Source organism: Ambystoma mexicanum, chromosome 7p (genome assembly GCF_040938575.1).
Source record: "Ambystoma mexicanum isolate Mex_15411 chromosome 7p, UKY_AmexF1_1, whole genome shotgun sequence".
NCBI classification, from domain to species: domain Eukaryota; kingdom Metazoa; phylum Chordata; class Amphibia; order Caudata; family Ambystomatidae; genus Ambystoma; species Ambystoma mexicanum.
In genome coordinates this window covers 600,994,739-601,015,611 of record NC_090939.1, presented here as the reverse complement: position 1 = coordinate 601,015,611, position 20,873 = coordinate 600,994,739, and the positions used below count along the sequence as shown (strand labels likewise).

Here is a 20,873-nt window from a genome sequence, read left to right as displayed (position 1 = left end):
AGAATGGGCCCACCGGAACCCAAAGCCGACGGACGATGTGCTGGTGACGATGGTCTTCCGGACGGACTAGTAAGTAGCTTACACAATGTCTCGTTCACGCTGTCCTTTCCAGAGATGATGCCAGAGAAGATGATGGGAGTTGAAAGACTTCGGTTGATGGAGGATGCCGCTGGGCAGGAAAGGACGACGATGGTGCTTGTCTTCTCTAGCCCGTGCAGGCCAGGATGCTGAGCAGGACCCGGTGAATGTCACGCTGCAAGAGCAGAATAACGCGAAGCACGTGCCTCTAACCGGGCATGGTTTAAATAGCCAGCAGGTATCCCAGGTGCGTTCGGGGCGGGTCACGCCCTGGATGCTGGACCGCTAGTTGCAGTTCCCCATTAGTCCTCATGGGGGCAGCCATGCTTGTCCATTGCCCATTGAAACCCCATCCTAGCATGCGACTCCGATGCCAACAGCGCCAGGACTGGCTCCAAGGGATCCGAGGGGGGCCAAATAGGGTTTTTCGGGTGCCGTTACCATACGGTGGGGATAAGGTCGTGGCACCCCTCTGCCAGTCTCAGAACTTTCAGCACACAGGTAAAGTTCACAAAGGTCCTCCTCTGTCGGGCTCAGACATTATAACACAATTCAACACAAACTTGCCTGGGCTCCCTTCCCCAAGCTTATTGTACTTCGGGTCTCCCTCAATCAGGCTCGGACCCCTTTCGGATGTCAAAAACTTTCAAATGTGCGTGGTTCTCTTCACAGACGGACCACTTTGACTCAATAGTTCACGTTCACTCTCGCTTAATTTCACTTTTACAGTTTGTTCGCTTTTTAGCTTCAAACAATGTACATTTCACGTAGGCTTTCGAATGGTCTACTTTCTTTCGCCAGCCCACTCCGTTACTTAGCATCGCTGATCTCACAGCTGCCTTACATTTAAAGTTCATTCACAGGTCTGCCTTTCTTGATGTCTCATCTACACGCATGCAGCCTTCACTTGTGATGTAATGTTGCTACTTCATTCTCTTTAACACACACCGGTCTCTCAGGTCGCTTGCCAATTCACTGGCTGTGTGTGCTTATTTCCTGATTTGCTATTTTCAATTAATGAGTCAAGGCTAGTACCACAGGCTCAGCCTCACCTGCCCAACTCTGCCCTAGACCCAGGAGGGTCGCTGGTGTCCTTGAAACAATGCAATCTTCACTTATGGGATCTGTCCTTCTCCACATGTCTTTCGCAGTCTGTCGGAGGCAATGGCCTCAAGTAGGGAACCCTTGTGGTCTTTGGCCCGCTGCTCTCGTCCCTTGGTTCATTGCTCTGCTCCAGCAGGTGTGCCTTCATCCCCAGAAGCTCTGCTCGTACTCGTGTTTTGCCTTGCTCAGAGTGTGTCTTTTGGTGTTGCCTTTTATTCGTGTGAGGCAACCTAACTGGTATCAAGTGGATGCACTTAGTGTAAAAAGTGTAAAAGGCCTGACTTTGCCTGTCCCGATTAATGGGACATTTCCAGTACGATGTGAGAGAGTTAGTCTGGTTACTCTTAGTCACCCTCTTCCTCGGCCCAGTGTTTGTGTAAAAAGGGGGGGGCAGGTGGGACTTCGGAAAATCCTACAAAATAGGATGGGGTAGATGAACAAAAAAGGGGGAATACTGTGTCTCCCCATCGGCTGTCTCACCCCCACTCCCTGAAGACCCCTCACCCAGGTGATCCTCCAGGAAGTATTCCGTCGGTTCCAGCCACATCCGTCAATCCTGTGCAGGTGTTCCTCCCTGGGGCAGCTCCTTTGGCCCCACCTGAACGTTTTACGGGGGACCCAAGAAAATATGCAGTATTCATGAACCAGTGCTGCCTCCATTTTCTTTGTAGACCCGGAGCCTTTCCTAATGATCAGTCGCGGGTTGCCTTCATTCTGTCATATCTGAGTGGCAGTGCCGCGGATTGGTCCATACCGTTAGTAAGTCAGGATAATCCACTCCTGCAGTATTTCAGGGTGTTTCAGCAGGAGATGGAGAAGATTTTCTCCCGACATACCCAGGACCAAGCCCTGGATAACAAACTTCTGTCCCTCCGCCAAGGCAGCCAAGACTTGTTAACATATATCGCCACTTTTAACAGACTTGTCATTGAAACTGGGTGGCCTGAGGAGAAACGAACAACGTTATTCCATCGAGGATTATGGGGGGAATCGAAAGACGTCCTAGCTTAGGTGGTAAACCCGCCAAAAGACTGTGTAGAGTTCATCAACCTAGTGGTGCAGCTAGACCACAGGCTGCAAGATAGAAGGACAGATCGAGCCAGAACGGAAAATCGGACTGTATATGTATGCTCAAAGAGAACAGTCCGCGTTCATCGGAAAACACTTTGGAACCCATGCAAATTGGGGGGGGTACGGAGCCCATTAACCAAGGCCGAAAGAGACAAAAGGAGACAACAGCAATTATGCCTGTACTGCGGTAAATCAGGTCACTTTCTCAGAGAACGTCCCGTAAAACCCCCTAGGAGAACAGTTGGAGCTACAGAGAAAGAAGGAGGAGAACAAGAGTCAGAAAACTTCCAGGCCCGGCAAGCGTAGAGGTCTGTTTGTCGAGTGAAGGAAAAGAGCCACAGATGTCACACCTTGCCCTGTCTGTGATTTTGATCAGTCACCAACAACCGTCTCGGATGCATGCTGTGGAGGCATATACATATACAGCGGAGTCGTTGGTAACTACATAGACCAAGGCCTGGCAACAAAGATGGGGCTTCCCCTCTGTCAGAAAACAACAACTGAGAAGGTCACCACTGTCGACGGCACAGAGATAGCTTCTGGTCCTGTAACTCAACGCACAGCAGAATTGACCCTTCTGTGCCAAGACGGACATCGGGAAGCCATTGCCTTCGACCTTATCAAGGCCCTTCAGTTCCGGGTGATTCTAGGGATGCCGTTGTTGGTGGCTCACAATCCTAACATCGACTGGCGAGCCAAGAAATTAGCCTTCTCCAATGAGTGTGCTCATGCGTGCTACCAAGTGGAAATGCCATTGTCTGACCCAGAGACACCTGTCCAAGATAAAGAGGCATTAGTACTAGGTGTAACAAGTACACTACCAAGCGAATACCACGATTTCCGAGACGTTTTCCAAAAAGAACAGGCTAATACCTTACCCCCTCACAGGCCATATGTCAGATCGACCTCGTACCTGGTGCACAAATCCCGTGTATTCGAATTTATGCACTCACCGAAACCTGAAAATCTCCACTTGAAATCATATCTGGACCAATACCTGGCAAACGGTTTTATCCGCCCGTCCAAATCCCCGGCAGCTTCGCCCCTATTATTCGTACCCTTGAAGGAGTGTGACTTGAGAACGTGCATCGACTACCGCGCACTAAACCAGGTAACAGTTAAAAACCGTTATCCTCTACCCCTTATTCCAGTAATACTGGACCAAGTCAAGGATGCCCAAATTTACACCAAATTGGACCTCAGGGGGGCATACCATCTTGTGCATGTAAAGAAAGGAGACAAATGAAAGACCGCCTTTCGTACTAAGTATGGGCTGTACGAATATCAGATGATGCCCTTTCGGCTTTGCAACGCTCCCACCGCGTTCCAGTACTTCATGAACGATCTACTACAGGAATTCGATTGACGTATGTGCCCTAGTTTACATCGACGACATCTTGGTGTACTCCTCTTCTAAACAGGACAATGTCAGGCACATTCGCTACGTCCTTGCAAAACTCTGACAGCACCAGCTATACACCAAACTTGAAAAATGCTCCTTCCATGTCACCGAATGTCGAGTTACTTGGTTCTGTCCTCACTCCCAGAGGCATCCGAATGGATATGCACAAAGTAGACACCATCCTTAGCTGGCCATCACCATCTTCAGTCAAAGGTGTCCAAAGTATGCTTGGCTTTGCAAACTTTTATCGCCGATTCATCCCGGGTTTCTCCCAGATTGTGCACCCAATCACTTCTTTATTACAAAAAAACAACAAACTGTTCCAATGGACAGAGGAGGCGGAGAAGGCCTTCCAGGAACTCAAGAAAAGATTTACCTCAGCCCCGGTGCTCCGACACCCCCACCCAGATAGATCCAGCATGGCAATGGGGGCTGTTCTTTCCCAGAGGGATCCCGAAACAAGCCAGTTGCATCCCGTGGCCTTTTGGTCTTAAAAATTTACTACACCTGAACTTAACTATGCAACAACAGACAAGGAACTCCTAGCGATCAAGGCAGCCTTTAAGGCTTGCCGGCATTACCTCCTCGGCGGCAGACATACCATCACAGTAATCACTGTCCATCGCAACCTGCAATACCTCAAGATGGCAAAGGCTCAATCATCCCGTCAACTCTGATGGGCTTTATTCTTCGCAGAATATGATTAAATAATCACGTACCGACCTGGAGTCCAGAACGGAAAAGCCGATGCCCTATCTCGCATGGGTATTCATGAGAACGCATATTCAACCCCAGCCCTGGTGGCCATTATTCCAGGTGACAAACTACTAGGACTTACAACAACATTATCTCTGGATGAACTCCAAATGGAAATTCGGCTCCTAATGAACACCGAGGCTCTACAGGATTGGACCACTTAAGTTGAACATTACACAACAAAGAACCAACTCCCGTATTTCAGAGGGCATTTATATCTACCGAATAAGGCACTACAAGAACAAGTCATTTCTGGTTATCATGACCCCCTGATAGGACATCCAGGAATTGCCAAAACCCTAGCCAAGGTGAAAAGAAATTATTGGTGGCTGACCTGGCGAAAGGACATTACGCAGTTCATTCTGTCATGTGGCATTTGTGCACAGAATAAATCCCAGAAACAAAGACCTGCGGGTCTTTTCAACCCCTGGATATTCCACCTGCACCTTGGCACACACTCTCCCTCGATTTCATCACAGATCTGCCTCCCTGTCAAGGGTTCAACAATATCCTAGTGGTCGTTGACCTATTCTCTAAAATGGCCCATTTCATTCCGCTTAAGGGTCTACCAAACACATCCAGTCTGGCAAAGGTGTTTTTAGAGCAAATCGTACGATTACATGGTTTCCGCTCCGTCTTGATTTCTGACCGAGGAGGACAGTTTGTGTCTAACTTCTGAAGGAAGAGTTGTGCAATTGCCCAAATCGATATTCGTCTGTCCACTAGTCACCATTCCCAAACTGATGGCCAAACAGAGCGGACGAATCAGACACTAGAGCAATACCTATGGTGCATGTTACATCAAGTGGAAGAAAGCTGGAAGGATGTGCTGTGGATAGCCGAATATGCCTACAACAACTTGTTACACACCAGTACCGGACAGAGTCCATTCTGTACCGTATATGGAAGGCACCAAATTAGATACCCCCATGGCCTTGGAAATGCCTGTGGTGAAAACTTTACATACGACCATCACTCAAGCCTTTAAAATGGCAGCAGAAAACTTCATCCAAGCCAAAGAAAGACAGAAAAGATTCTCTAAATAAAATAATTTGGCACTTATATGGCACTACGAACCCTCAGGTATCTGAGTGCTGCTTAATATTATTACCCACGGTGTGTGGTGCTCATTTATCGACCTCGGAAAGATGAAAGGCTGAGTTTGGCCCCGCCGGGATTCGAACCTGCGTTAGCAGGCTCTGCACGGATGTCAAAGCGAGCGCTCTACTCACTGTGCCACTTGACACTGATCAACACTGAAGAAAAGCCCCAGACTACCAAGTCGGAGATAAAGTCTGGTTGGCGTCTCGGCATGTGCCCATAAGAGGAACTCGAACATTTTGTCCCAGATATCTAGGGCCCTATACCATCAAGGCTATTATAAATCCTGTGGCAGTAAAACTAGCTTTACCACCAAATATGCAGATCCATCCCGTATGTTAAGGTGAGAATCACAGGAATGTTGCGTACCTGAATTCCTGGTCGATCTCGACGGGGCAGCCAGGCTGACAAGAAGATTGGGTGACGCAAGCAACCAGCCCCTCCTCCACCCTGAATGGATACTGGGTAGAAGATGGACCAATTCCCAACGCCACAAGCTGGATTCAGTGACGACGGAACTGTGCAAGCACAGGCAGGTGAAGTAGAAGGAGATATCCTTGAAGAGGCGAAGCTCCGGAGTTCAAAGATGAGAGAGTTGTTCTCCAGAAACTAGCACGGGATGTCTTGAGAAGTTGAGAGTCCCAAGTAGTGGGAGCGTACTCCCGTAGCTGGCAATGGGTGTTGTGGTGACGAGAGTCCGAAGGTGTGGGAGCCTACTCCCGTAACAGTCACTGGAGGCTGAGGTAATGAGAGTCCAAAGGTGTGGAAGCTGTACTCCCGTAGCTGGTACTGGAGGCTGTGAAGATGAGAGACCAAAGGTGTGGATTCCGTACTTCCGTAGCTGGTACTGGGGACTGAGATGATGAGAGTCCAAAAAATGGAGAAAGTCCCAAGAGAAGCACTGGAGGGAACCACAGAGAAATGGCCTGACCAGGAGGATAGGAGGGAGTAGGCAGGCAGGAAAACCAGGGCTGGCAAGGGAGAGGAACCAGGAAGAGAAGGGAAGCAGACTGGAACCGGGGGGGAGAGACCTGGGAACAACTTGCCCAAGGGGAGACCAAAAGGCAACAGGCAAAAGGAGAGGGGGAGCAGGTCAGGAAACTGGGGAAAAGGCTAAGCTGAGCTAAGCAAGGGTGAGCGAGGACACGATCCGGAACAGAACGCGTTGAGACGCGATCTGCTCCCGACCGCGTCTCTCCCTTTATGGGCCGCCGGCGCCTGCGAGGCCCGGAGCGCAAGCCTGATGGTTGCCAGGCGCCGGCGGACCCAGAATGAGGCTTGAGCAGCAAGCTGCTCCAATCCTGGGTGACCGCCCCACGGCGCATGCGCGGGACCGTGACCGTGGTCCCTGACGCAAGCGCCGAGGAGCCGCAGCCCATGTCCCCGGAGCTCTCCCCCCGGCGCCTCCCTAAGCGCGAAAGCGCGAATAGAGGCGCCAGGGAGGAAGAGCGCGAGCAATGAACCCCGGTCTCCCGGTAAGCGTGACACTATACCCCCTCCCAGGAAGGCCCGGAGCCCCAGGTTTCCAGGGAAACCGGTGATAGAACTCGCGCACAAGACGCGGAGCGTGCACATGCCGAGAGGGTTCCCAAGTGCGATCACAGGCCGGGTACCCCTTCCAATCCACCAGGAAATGGAGCACCCCCCTGCGATAGCGGGCATCACAGATCTCCTGAACCTCGAATTCTGGAACCCCCTGTACCAGAACAGGGGCCGGACAAGCACCGGTACGACCATAGGGATCTACCACATAGGGCTTCAGGAGGGAAACATGGAAAACAGGATGAACATGCCACGAACGGGGCAGCTGGAGACGAAAAGCCACAGAGGACAGGCGTTTAACAATCCTAAATGGGCCAAAGTACCGAGGAGCCAATTTAACAGGTAGGTTGCAAAGAGGCGGATTCTTAGAGGACAGCCAAACCCTATCCCCAACCTGGAAATCAGGTTCCACCCGCCTCCTACGGTCAGCCTGAACCTTCATATGGTCACGAGCAGCCTTCAAAGAGTTACGTGCCAATTCATGCTGCCGTTGGATAGTTGAAACCAAGGCATCAGCGGAAGGAACCGTACTGGTCGGCGCAGGGTGGAAAGGAAACAACTTGGGATGTTGTCCCATAGAGCAATGAAAGGGGCTGGTCCCAATGGAAGAATGAAAAGAATTATTGTAGGACACCTCAGCTAAATCTAGATAGGTACTCCAATTGGTTTGCGTGGCATTTGCAAAACTACGGAGGTAGGTTTCCAGTGTCTGGTTCGTTCTTTCTGTGAGACCATTGGACTGCGGATGATAACCCGAGCTTAAGGCTCTATGGATACCAAGATGACCACAAACTTTACTCCAAAAGGAAGAGAGAAACTGAGCCCCTCGGTCAGAGATGATTTTCTCAGGAAGACCATGTAAACGATAGATTTCGTGTAGAAAAGCTGTGGCCATCTGGACCGCGGTAGGTATCTTCACGAAAGGGATGAAATGGGCATATTTCGTAAAACAGTCCACAACGACCATAATACAAGTGTGCCCTGCAGAAGGAGGAAGGTCGACAATAAAGTCGGTAGCAATTGAGTGCCAAGGGTATGGCGGTAATTCAGTAGGAGAAAGCAACCCCAAAGGATGTTGTCTGGGAACTTTGGATTGAGCACAGATCGGACAGGCCTGTACATATCTCCGAACCTCTCCAGCCCAGCCAGGCCACCAAAATTGTTGTGATAGTAATTCTTGTGTTGCACGAATCCCTCGATGGCCTCCAATGGGGGAATCATGAACACCGTGCAAAATGCCATCACGTATCTCTCCTTCAGGGACGTACAGTCTTTTCCGAAAGAATAAGAGGCCATGATTTTCAGATATTGAGGGCCGTTGAAGCAAAACTGACCTCCAAGAATCAGACCGGGTGGCGTCTGTTATTGACTGTAAGAGTGATGATAAGGTCGATAGAAAATGATGAGAAGAGATCAGTGGTTGAATCTGACTGGAGTTGTCTTCTTTCTTCTCTATCTCCAAGGATCGAGACAAGGCATCTGCTCTTAAATTCGAGGACCCGGGGATGTAAGTAATATGAAACACAAACGGAGAAAAGAAGAAGGCCCACCGAGCTTGCCTGGGTGTCCGACATTGCAAGGAGCGCAAATACTGCAGGTTTCGGTGATCAGTACGGACCTCAACCGAGAAGCGGGCTCCCAATAGGTGGTGTCTCCATTCCTCAAACGCTATCTTGATAGCCAACAGTTCCTTCTCAATAACTGCATAATTCCTTTCGCTAGGATTCACCTTGCGAGAGAAGTAAGCCACGGGATGTTCAACCGATGTAGCGGGATCCTTCTGTAGAAGTACTGCCCCAACAGCAAAGTCCGAAGCGTCTGCTTCAACAATGAAGGGCAAGTCATCCTGTGGGTGGCGTAGGATCGGAGCGGCCATAAAGGCTGACTTCAAGGCGTCAAAAGCTTGTGTGGCAGAAGAGTCCCACAGGAAAGCAATCTTGCTGCTCGTCAGTCTAGTGAGAGGTGCAGAGATCTCAGAGAAGCGTGGAATGAATTGCCTGTAAAAGTTGGCGAATCCCAAAAAGCTTTGCAATGACCTTACATCATGAGGCTGTTGCCACTCTTGAATTGCTTGGACTTTCTTGAAATCCATCTCAATACCAGATTGACTTATTACGAAACCTAGGAATTCTATCCTGGATTGATGAAAGGAACACTTCTCCGCCTTAACAAACAGATGATTGTGGAAAAGTCGATTAAGGACCTCTCGTACATGACTTATGTGTTCCTCCTTTGATCTGGAAAAGATTAAAATGTCATCCAGATAAATCCAGACTGAGATTCCAATTACGTCTCCAAAGATGTGATCCATGAGCCGTTGGAAAACCGCAGGGGCATTGCACAGACCAAAAGGCATCACCCTGTATTCGAAATGCCCAAATGGTGTCTTAAATGCTGTCTTCCATTCATCTCCACTCTTGATGCGGACCAGATGATAGGCCCCTAGAAGATCAAGCTTAGTAAAAATCCGAGCCTGATGTAGGGTCTCAAGGATACTACGAATCAACGGTAGTGGGTAACGGTCTTTGATGGTAATATCATTTAATTGCCGGTAATCTACACAGGGTCTTAAAGTGCCTTCCTTTTTCTTTACAAAAAACAAAGGAAATCCAGCGGGAGATTTGGATGTTACGATGTACCCCTTACTCAAACAGTCCGATAAGTAATCCTGCAACACTCGTCTCTCCTCCCGAGACAAAGCGTACAGTTTGCCATGGGGAATCTCAACACCAGGAGACAGTTCTATGGCACAATCGAACGACCGATGAGGTGGCAGGGGTATGTTACTTGGTTCAGCAAAAACTTGCTCGAAGTCGGCATACTCAGGAGGAATCAGTAATGCGGAACAAAGGCTGGTCCCCTTGTCGCGAAGTTCCAAATTAGTCGAAGAAACCAGAGTCTGGACTGGCAAGCTGCATTTCGAGGTACAAGAGGTGGAGGAGAAGGTCAAGGTGTGCGTCCTCCAATCAATAACCGGATTGTGATGCTGGAGCCAAGGTAACCCTAAGACCAACTTATAGGTAGGTGACCTGATAACGTCCAAAGCAAGCCTCTCCACGTGATCGGCGATCCGAAGACTTAATCCTACAGTGTGCAGACGAACCGGTCCAGAAGACAAAAGAGTGCCGTCAATAACCTCCACAGGAAGGGCTGTGTGTCTGGGCAAAAGAGGAATCTTGTGGCTGCTAGCAAAATCCTCATCGATGTAATTGCCAGACGCTCCACTATCCAACAGCCCAAAAACTTCAAGCGTCCGACCGGGCAGTTGAATCTGAACCCTCAATGTTTGTAGAACAGCAGGTTGCATGGGAAGAAGAATCGAGCAAAAGGTGGAAAGGTCTGAAAAAGGGGTGAGACCTGTCGTTGCCTTTCCTCCACACGACAGGTCCTCTAGTTTCCCGACTTCTTCTTCTGTGGCCGTAAAGGACACATTCCCAAGTAGTGTCCGGCAGCACCACAGTACAGACATAGGCGTAAAGTTCTTCTTCGTCTTCTCTCCTCGTCCGATAACGGCCCTCTCACTGCTCCCAACTGCATAGGTTCTGGTCCAGATTCTGTTGAACCAAAAGCCCCAGCGGGAAGACTGGCTGTTCTGGGATCGACTTTCTCCAGCCGACGTCTCTCAGCCTTTCGTTCGGCTAGTCTCTGGTCTATGCGAAGCACCTGATTAATTAAGAGTTGGAGACTCTCAGGTTCGGGGATGTGAAGTAGTTCGTCCTTGTATTCCTCCCTCAACCCCCGGCGAAACAGGGTCTTTTGCGTGACTTCTGGCCATTGTGAATCTGTAGCCAGCAGGCGGAAGCGACTGATGTATGTTATTATGTCGGAACTGCCCTGCTTGATGTCCATTAGCTGATTCTGTGCAGCGGCAGCCAGATTGGGTGTCTGAAAAACCTCCAAGAATGCCTTCTCAAAAGCAGCAAAATCATTCAAAATGGGGCTATTAGTAGCCACAAAAGGTGTAGCCCAGGCTAGGGCATTCCCAGTTAAATTTCCCAAGATATATCCGATCTTGGCCTTATCATTATTGAAATAGGTAGACCTGAAAAGGAAGTGGATATGACAGTGGTTGCAGAATTCCGCCACTCGACGTGGGTCTCCATCGAACCTGATTGGGGCAGTATGGGCCAAAGAACTTTTAGCCTGCGGAGCACCTCCTGTCCCCTGAGTTACCATCTGACGTAAGACTTGATTTTCTTGGTGTAAGGCAGTCATTTCTGCTCTGAGGGCTTGCAACTCGTTCCGCAGGTCCTGTCTGTCTTCCATTTCCAGATCGGAAGGTAGGCGTCTCAATCTGTTAAGGTGAGAATCACAGGAATGTTGCGTACCTGAATTCCTGGTCGATCTCGACGGGGCAGCCAGGCTGACAAGAAGATTGGGTGACGCAAGCAACCAGCCCCTCCTCCACCCTGAATGGATACTGGGTAGAAGATGGACCAATTCCCAACGCCACAAGCTGGATTCAGTGACGACGGAACTGTGCAAGCACAGGCAGGTGAAGTAGAAGGAGATATCTTTGAAGAGGCGAAGCTCCGGAGTTCAAAGATGAGAGAGTTGTTCTCCAGAAACTAGCACGGGAGGTCTTGAGAAGTTGAGAGTCCCAAGTAGTGGGAGCGTACTCCCGTAGCTGGCAATGGGTGTTGTGGTGACGAGAGTCCGAAGGTGTGGGAGCCTACTCCCGTAACAGTCACTGGAGGCTGAGGTAATGAGAGTCCAAAGGTGTGGAAGCTGTACTCCCGTAGCTGGTACTGGAGGCTGTGAAGATGAGAGACCAAAGGTGTGGATTCCGTACTTCCGTAGCTGGTACTGGGGACTGAGATGATGAGAGTCCAAAAAATGGAGAAAGTCCCAAGAGAAGCACTGGAGGGAACCACAGAGAAATGGCCTGACCAGGAGGATAGGAGGGAGTAGGCAGGCAGGAAAACCAGGGCTGGCAAGGGAGAGGAACCAGGAAGAGAAGGGAAGCAGACTGGAACCGGGGGGGAGAGACCTGGGAACAACTTGCCCAAGGGGAGACCAAAAGGCAACAGGCAAAAGGAGAGGGGGAGCAGGTCAGGAAACTGGGGAAAAGGCTAAGCTGAGCTAAGCAAGGGTGAGCGAGGACACGATCCGGAACAGAACGCGTTGAGACGCGATCTGCTCCCGACCGCGTCTCTCCCTTTATGGGCCGCCGGCGCCTGCGAGGCCCGGAGCGCAAGCCTGATGGTTGCCAGGCGCCGGCGGACCCAGAATGAGGCTTGAGCAGCAAGCTGCTCCAATCCTGGGTGACCGCCCCACGGCGCATGCGCGGGACCGTGACCGTGGTCCCTGACGCACGCGCCGAGGAGCCGCAGCCCATGTCCCCGGAGCTCTCCCCCCGGCGCCTCCCCAAGCGCGAAAGCGCGAATAGAGGCGCCAGGGAGGAAGAGCGTGAGCAATGAACCCCGGTCTCCCGGTAAGCGTGACACAGTATTCCACGTGTCACTCTTAAAACCTGTTCAGCATGGAACGCGAGTCAAAACACCACCAAATCCGGTAATGGTTAACGGAGAACCCGAATTTGAAGTCAAGGACATCCTAGATTCTAAACTCACCAGGTCCAAGTTATATTACTTAGTGGACTGCTCCGGAGTTCAAAGATGAGAGAGTTGTTCTCCAGAAACTAGCACGGGAGGTCTTGAGAAGTTGAGAGTCCCAAGTAGTGGGAGCGTACTCCCGTAGCTGGCAATGGGTGTTGTGGTGACGAGAGTCCGAAGGTGTGCGAGCCTACTCCCGTAACAGTCACTGGAGGCTGAGGTAATGAGAGTCCAAAGGTGTGGAAGCTGTACTCCCGTAGCTGGTACTGGAGGCTGTGAAGATGAGAGACCAAAGGTGTGGATTCCGTACTTCCGTAGCTGGTACTGGGGACTGAGATGATGAGAGTCCAAGCGCGAATAGAGGCGCCAAATCCGGTAATGGTTAACGGAGAACCCGAATTTGAAGTCAAGGACTTCCTAGATTCTAAACTCACCAGGTCCAAGTTATATTACTTAGTGGACTGGAAGGGATACTGCCCGCAGGACAGGACATGGGAGCCTAGCGAGCATGTCCATGCACCACGCCTGGTAAGACATTTTCATCAGAACCATCCGACCAAACCAGGGCCGGACGGAGGAAATACCTTGAGAGGGGCCTTAGGGGGATTGCTGTCATGATCCATGCCCCTGACCCCCTGAGGTATAACAGCCCCCTGGCAGCAGTGGGGCTAAAGCCCTTCACACTGGCCCCAAGGGCCTTAAAACTCCATCAGAAACATACATGGAGTCAGTCCTGGCACCTTTGGCGCAGGCTCATTATCAGGAATAAAGCAATACCAGTTTTGGACCTTAATCCAACATGGAGGCCTATTACACAGCTCAGTTCTTTAGGACCAAGCCATGCAGTCTAGTGTTTTGGGTGTGGCTGGGCCTGGAACTACTTGGCGTGGAACTACTTTACCTGGGCAATTTAAACCACACCCAAACAGCAGAACATGCTTTGCGTTATTCTGCACTCCTGCAGCGTAACGCTCCTTGTGTCCAGCTCCTGATCATCTGTTTCTCCGACGGCCTGATCCTGAAGCCCTAGATCCGGATTCCATTAATATCCTGGAAGAACAAGAACAGCATTAGCGAGCCAGAACACTTACCTGTGAAGTAACAGGTCTTGAATCCATCCTGCGCTTCGCTTAACTCGCCCATCTACGGAGTTCGCCGCAACCTGCAAAGGTAAAGAAACAAGGACAGCATTAATAACAATTCTTACCTGGGCAAGCAGCGAGTCCTCGCAGCCCCCTGCACTTCTCTTACCTCGCCCATCTCCGGGTTTCACTGCAACCTGCAAGGGAGAAGGAACAAGGTCAGCATTAACAACGCACTTACCTGGGCAAGCAGCGCTTCGATCGCTCATCACTCCAGCACATCACTGCAACTTGTACAAAGAGAAGAGAACACAGTTTAGCAATTAACACAATAAACAGCGCAGCGCTCTGCACATCAATAACTCACTGTGGTCTTCGCCATTGGCGCGGCAACTCCGAGATCGCAACCATCCCTGCGAAAACAAAAAGAGACATTGTTAGGGAACAGCGTAGTGGAGCAAGACGCTGAGAAGACAGAGAAAAACAGAGGGAAGGAAAGAGACAGAATAAAGACGGAAAAGACATTATAACTCACCTGGAAGACAGCAAGCAGAGTCGGAGTCACAGCTTGTCTGGACCCAACATAAGGGCACACGGACCAGTGAAGCAACTAGGTCCACGGAACGCCCGCACCAACCACGCGCCCCTGCACAGAGACACAGGACAGAGAGTTCAACGCACAAAAACCTAAGGTGAGCAGTAACCCCAAGGGAGGGGATTTGGAGTAGAGGGAGCTGGGAGTCCACCCATCACAGAACCAGTACTTAACCCTCCATTCTCCTGTTATAGGCGCTGTCCAATGTCTGGCACATAACCAAGCAGAGAAGGGTCCGGGATAGCGCTTAGACCTCCATCCAGTATCGTGTGGTGCCCCCGTGGATGCCAGGTGAGCGTAACAGTAACTCGGAAATGTGCTCACAGACCCACATGGGTGATGGGAGTCTGTCATAAATTTGTGTCAGGAGAGCACCTCTGACACTAATGCATACATGCCAATATTCCCAGGCACCTGGGAGGGAGATTTGGCTCGAGAAATCGGGATACTGAAATGTTCCATAGGAATGCATTGGGGAAATAATTATTGTAGGCGGTAGAGCGTGTATTTATATAATATATTTCACCAAAAAATCGGTAGACTCCTGCGTAAATCAGAAGGGTTGGCATGACAACCCTCCCGATTTAGGTGGGGGACTCCCGATTTTTCTGTCAAAAATGTTTCTTTTTTTGACTGTCTCCCACCTAAAATTTCCCAAACCTCAATGCGGTTCAATGGGGACATTTAATTTTCTCACTTCCATGATAAAATCTCCCTCCCAGGGGATCCAGAATGTTGGCAGGTATGCTAATGTATGCAAGGGGGCTGTCACTGTCAGGTGCATATGTTGCACTGTTGACATGCCTCCCAAAAATGTACAGTTCACCTTTGAAAATAAGGTGAACTGTGCACTTTTTAAATTAACACACATTAAAAAAGCACATCCTCTGCACTCTTCTCATTTGGGTAAGTCGCCTTTTTTCCAATTTCTGCTGTAAAATTAGTTGTTTCGGCCCTGGTATGCGTGGGGTTCCCTTGCTTCAATCGAAGTGGACATTTCTGCCCCAATAGCGAAAATGAAAAAGTTGGCACTTGGCACCTATGTGGCTGACTGCTGACACAGATTCTTCTGACAGTGGGGCCTGTGTTGCCCACAAGTGTTGAATGAATGGGATAGTATTTACTGGTCAAATGGGGTTTGCATAGCTCTCAACCATTTATGTCAGAAAGGCGGGTGAAAACATCCGATTTTATTTTTGGCGGGTGAGAGGCCCATTGAAACGAATGGGCGTGCAGACGGCTTGGCGGGTGATTCCGCTGTTTACAAGGCGGGTGACACCCGCCAAAAGTGTGTGAGTTGAGAGCTATGGGTTTGTCAAATGGTTATCATACATGCCAACATTCCGACACATCTGGGAGAGAGATTTCTACATAGGAATGCATTGGGGAAATAATTATTTTAGGTGGGAGAACGTGAAAAACAGCAGTATTTTTCACACAAAAAAATCGTGAATCTCCTGCCAAATCAAGAGGGTTGGCATGTATGAAATATGATTGAAAAATGCTATGCCTCTTCTTTTGGTGTTAAACACAAGTTTAACAAAAAATGTAATTTATTTCATCAAGAGCTTAATTCTCAAAATTAATATTTAATTGCATATTGATATTATATTGTTATTTTCTCTCCTTCCCTTGTGTCCTGTCATGTCCATTTGTCTTTGATTTTCCCCTGTATTCCTCTCCCATTTACACAATTCTAATATGATTATTGACTTAGATTTAAATAATGCTTATTGACTCTCTGTTTTGCTCGGTTCTGACATGTTCTTTGAATATTTAATGTACTTTTCTTAGTTCACCGATTTGTTGTTCATCATTATGTTCTTATTTAAAATAATAAAATTATTAAACTGCAAGATTGTTTCACAAAAGAATTCCGCTGTGTTAAAAAAATGTGTCCTGAGTTGCAGCAGAAAATTGTATTAGTTTTGGTAGATTATATTTTACAGTTAATTGAATTTGATTGAAGGTTATGAATAATTAAGTAGACATTATGGTATGGTAAACTGCATAAAAAGTGAGGTACATCATAGTTATTATAATAATTGATGATACAACCAAAGCATGGTTCGAGAATATTTTTTAAAGCATTTGAGCGCAAATGTTAGCCCGTTCTAAAATGGCAATCTGGAAGTCACTTGACAGGAAAGAGGAAGCAAATCCATCTCTCTACTGCTCTGCGGCTGTGGTCTAGCTAGATGTTGGTCGTGCAACTCTATAGTATTTACTCGGCGGATGTCCCTCCCAACAGCGTCGTGACGATTAGTGCCTTAGTCTGGTGGCCACACCTCCTTCTAAATTTGTGATTGGCTGAGCTGCTCTCACTGTCACCGCTATGTCCCGGGTGATGGTGTTCGGCTGAGGATTGGAACCGCAGAGGGAGGTCGGTCGCCTGGGAGGCGGAGTGGGGACTGCGCGAAGCTGGGGAGAGGGTACTAGAGTGTTCTCTGGGTCCAGCAGACAGGTAAGAATACTCAATACGGGCGAACGTGGCCTCTGCTCGTAAGCTATCAGATTTTTCCCACCACCTGGCTAAGCACCCTTTGCCATACCTTCCCTCTCGATTCTATCCCTAGGATGGTACCTATTCTCTCCTACGCTCATCCATGCTGTCCTCCTTGTTCGATCCTATTCCTTTTTGCCCCATCCTGCAGCCCCTTCGTGCAACATTGCTGCCATTCTGTAATACTCCCCACCCACTTTAGCTGTGCTGGGTAGTTGGCTTCATCTTTTCTCCTGCCAATGCCAAACAATTTAGTGAGCTTTACTATTTGTACGTTCATCACCTTACGTTATCAACCAAAACCATTTCAATGACCTTATGAAACGCAGCGGTTTTTTACCCATCACTCCAACACCATTCCATCCTTACTATGTTCCTCGAGATCATTCTTTTAGCATATTTCCATAACTAAGTAACTAACTGGCAATCGCATTTTATACAGAAAGCAAATCAAGGTTTACCTACTCTGAACGCCCACAACATGTGTACTGAGCAAACAATGTATCGTTGGGGATCTCGTTTGAGTAAACATGTCCCTGGCGAGGATCTCTGGTGTGGCTACATATGTAATTGGTTGCAGTGTCCGAAGAAAAATAGAGTAGGGGAAAGGGGCCTTTCTTTTGGCTGAGATCCCTGTTATCTCTTCCCGGGTGCACTCATACAAGGCGTCTGTGTGGTTGCAGGATTCGGCGACCAGTCCAACTCTTTTGTGGTTCATGTGATCCGAGTTTTTTCTTTAGGGGTGCCTAAAACATGTATGTAAAATCAATCGGGATACTTTATTTCAGTTAAATAATTCAATTCTTATGCCCGGAGTGTTTTTTTTGTTGTGCTGGTGAAGTTAGTGCGACCCCTTGGTAAAATAATAAGAATATCCATGCACCGGTAATGTAATCAAATGAAATATCTATTGGACAACATAACCCTTCCTTGTGAGTCATTGCTTTAGGTCATGGAGGAGTCTGAAGCCTATGTCGCCGCCAGATGTTTAGTACTGCATATCCAATGATATTTCCACATACTATGCTGTTTTATGCTGAAGGTAGTTGGATAGCCAAATGTTGCTGACCCTCGCTTAGATAGATAAAACTTTTCTGCACCTTTCACAATGATTGCCTTTTTAGGCATATAGTAGAGTAATTAATTCAGAGCACACAGCAGCAATGAAGCACTTGGGCTGTGAGCCATTCTTGCATATGAAACCTACAGCCTGGCTATTACGACCAAGTCTTACCCTTAGTGATGTCCATTCTTTTGCTATGTGATTGGAGGCTTTTATCTTCCATGTTGATTTGGTTAGTATATGTAGAGGTTGTATGTATAGGTCTCAGGGTAGTAACGCATCCCCAAAGATTTCTTTGTTGGATTGTAATGCTTGCTCAGTGTAACGAATCTGTGGATGTTGTCCCTTCTCCCCTAGGGGGAAACTTTTCCTTTGGGGCCGGGCGGTGCCTCCACAGCACAATAGTCCCCTTGGGGGTGGTGCATGGGGGTGGGGGAGGATCAGATGGGAGAGGAAACTCCTTATGGGATTAGGGACGACCATTCCCAGAGAACACAGAATTCCTTCCTTCCCCAAACCAAGCACTCCTTCCCTTTTCCCAGTCAGTGCCAATGTCATCTATGGTGAGGTCAACCAACCTCGTATGTTAGACCTGACTAGCGACCCTGAAAACACCCACTCTTTCCCATATAACTCCAATAGAAGTACTATGAAGAAGATGACCAGGAGTATGAAGATCAGTCCAGAGAACCGGAGTGAACGGTCTAGTCTCTCATTGCATTTTTTTGGCCAAGGGAAAGTCAAAACCACAGGGAGAAACCAGCTTGGAGAGTGCCATCCTCCAATGAAGAAACAAGGGACTACTGCAGGAGACGCCCTGAATGGAGGCGAATGCGAGCACAAAGGTAGTTCAGAGAATTAGCTACTTTGCTCACTGCCCAAACAAACCTCTGGGTGTCCCTAGACCCGGCTAGCTGCTGGAAAGCAAAGCCCCATCCCGAGATGGGAGAAGACTAGCGGAGTGACCGCCATCGAGAAGAGAAATCCAAATGCAAATTTTCCAGCGGGGACGCCGCTGACTGCAGCAAACCCCCGAAAGCTGCTGGTACCTCAGAGCGAAGCACCGCTGCTCGGAAGGCGTGAACCACAGAAACAGGTATGGGGGCAGACCAAGAATTCCTGGTGATTCGGGGAGCAACTGCAGAACATGTGATAAGATCGTCTGAGACCTGCACCAATATCGGAGACAAAGAGTAAGAGGGTCTGGGACCCAGAGAGAAACGGTCCACAAGAAAGCATACACTTGACAGGAGAGTAAACCAAGCTATTTCGACCACACAAGTCTAGGACCCGCAGCCACACGAGAAAAGAATAAGTGAGTCTGGGACCCTAAAAGCAAAAGGGACAGATTAGCAGAAAACCTATGCTTGGCAGGAGAGTACACCAAGCTGGTACCATATAGAACTGCGAGCCTGATCCTCGCACCCATAAGTGAATATAAAAGTACAATGAAATTTGTCCAAGAAGATAAGGGGTCTGGGACCTAAGGAGATAAAGAAAACAGAAGGAATCCAGGTGAAAGGAACTAGTAATCCATTATGTTATACATTGTGAAACATTTCATTGGTCGTTTTGATCACCCAAGACATTGGGAACTTTTCTGTTGACGCAAACTTTCATTAACAGTTTACTTTGGAAGAGCACACCCGTACACATTTGGTTTAGGTTTCTTTTTAAAACAATTTTTCTTTTCTTATAAACTCCAGCAATTTAGAGACCTTGTGCACCATTCACATATTGCATTACTTTCTGACTTAGTCTGCCCCCCTACATCCCGCCCGCTACCCCGGCCTACATCGCACCTGATGGCTCTTCTCCCCGCCCCATCTTATTCCTTCTCCGCTCCTCTATTACCTGTACCCTCTTGCACCAGGGTGTCCTCTGGTCGATTACTGCACTGTGTTGAAGTGGCTACATCCACAATCGGCTGCCCCACCCTCCTCCTTGGTCTCTGTCCCGACCTACTGCTTCTTGCCACACCACTGTTTCTGCATTCGCCCTTTTTAACAGGTCCCTCCACTACACCTGTACCCTACGCCTAGTCTGTATCTTCCATCCCATCGCTATCCTTTTTGCCAGTATATATGGCAGGTCCTTAAGCTTACTCATGTATATCGGCCGTTTGGGCCTAGCAAAGCCTCCTAGTAGACAAGCCTGGGGGGGATCTGATATCCAAGGTAATATCCGCCTTTGCTAATGCTTGGGCTGCTTCTTCCTAAAATCTGCCAACCTCTGTACAGGCCCAAAACATATGGACCATATCTGCATTAGTCTTCCCGCACTTAGGGCATGATTGTGGTGTTGCCGGGCTGACCTTTGCCATTCTGTTTGGTGTTAGATATGCCCTGCTGGTCACACATAATTGAATCTGCTGAAGTTGTGCGTTTCTAGACACCTTCTTGTGGTAGGCCATTGCTCTAGTCCTCATTGCTTCCGACATGGGCTCCTGTAAGTCTGCCTCCCAGCTCAGCTTTGTTTGCCCTAACTCTTTATCCACTTTGGACATCAATAACTCCTATATCCACAAGACTTTGTGTGCCCCTTCTCGCACATCATAGAATGTCTAGTTGCAGTGGTTCTTCTGTCTCTGGCCACCTGCATCTAAGGTACCTCTAAAGGCAGACATAAGTGAGGTGCTGCCCCCGGTGTACCCCGTGGCTTCGGACAGTTCTTCAAAATCCCTAGGCATCTCCTACTGTCGCTACCGCCCTGGGTTCCCAGTACTTCCTTACGTTTTAACCTCACTTGTTCATCTACTCCCTCCAATGCAACAAGCTGGATCTGTGGGGAATACGGTCTCGCATACTCAGCTGGCAAGCCCTGTGCCACATTGCCCACCCTAGTTTCAGCAAGTGAGCACACTGTGTGCAGGTCAGTTATCCAAATTACTTTGTTCAAGAAGAACGGAGTAGTACTTGTACGCAATTGTCGTGATTGAAGCATTTGTTCATCTGACAGCCATCTTGTCACGTATTGCAACTGGTTGCGACAAAATATACCTCCAAAATTTGGCAATTTAAT

The 20,873-nt window shown here is 48.8% G+C and overlaps 1 protein-coding gene and 1 long non-coding RNA gene across 5 annotated transcripts in view; one reads left to right on the top strand and one right to left on the bottom strand.

Moving 5' to 3' along the window:
- LOC138526181 (uncharacterized) overlaps positions 1–20,873 on the bottom strand; it is a 270,656-nt gene that overhangs the window by 85,455 nt on the left and 164,328 nt on the right. The window lies entirely within an intron of this gene.
- The window catches only part of HERC2 (HECT and RLD domain containing E3 ubiquitin protein ligase 2), a 2,956,340-nt gene continuing 2,952,063 nt past the window's right edge, over positions 16,597–20,873 (top strand). For 3 of the 4 annotated variants that reach the window (XM_069636605.1, XM_069636607.1, XM_069636603.1), the window contains exon 1: positions 16,597–16,750. The gene's annotated coding sequence lies outside the window, so the exon portion shown is untranslated. The remainder of the gene's footprint in view (positions 16,751–20,873) is intronic. The other variant, XM_069636606.1, reaches the window with a different exon arrangement.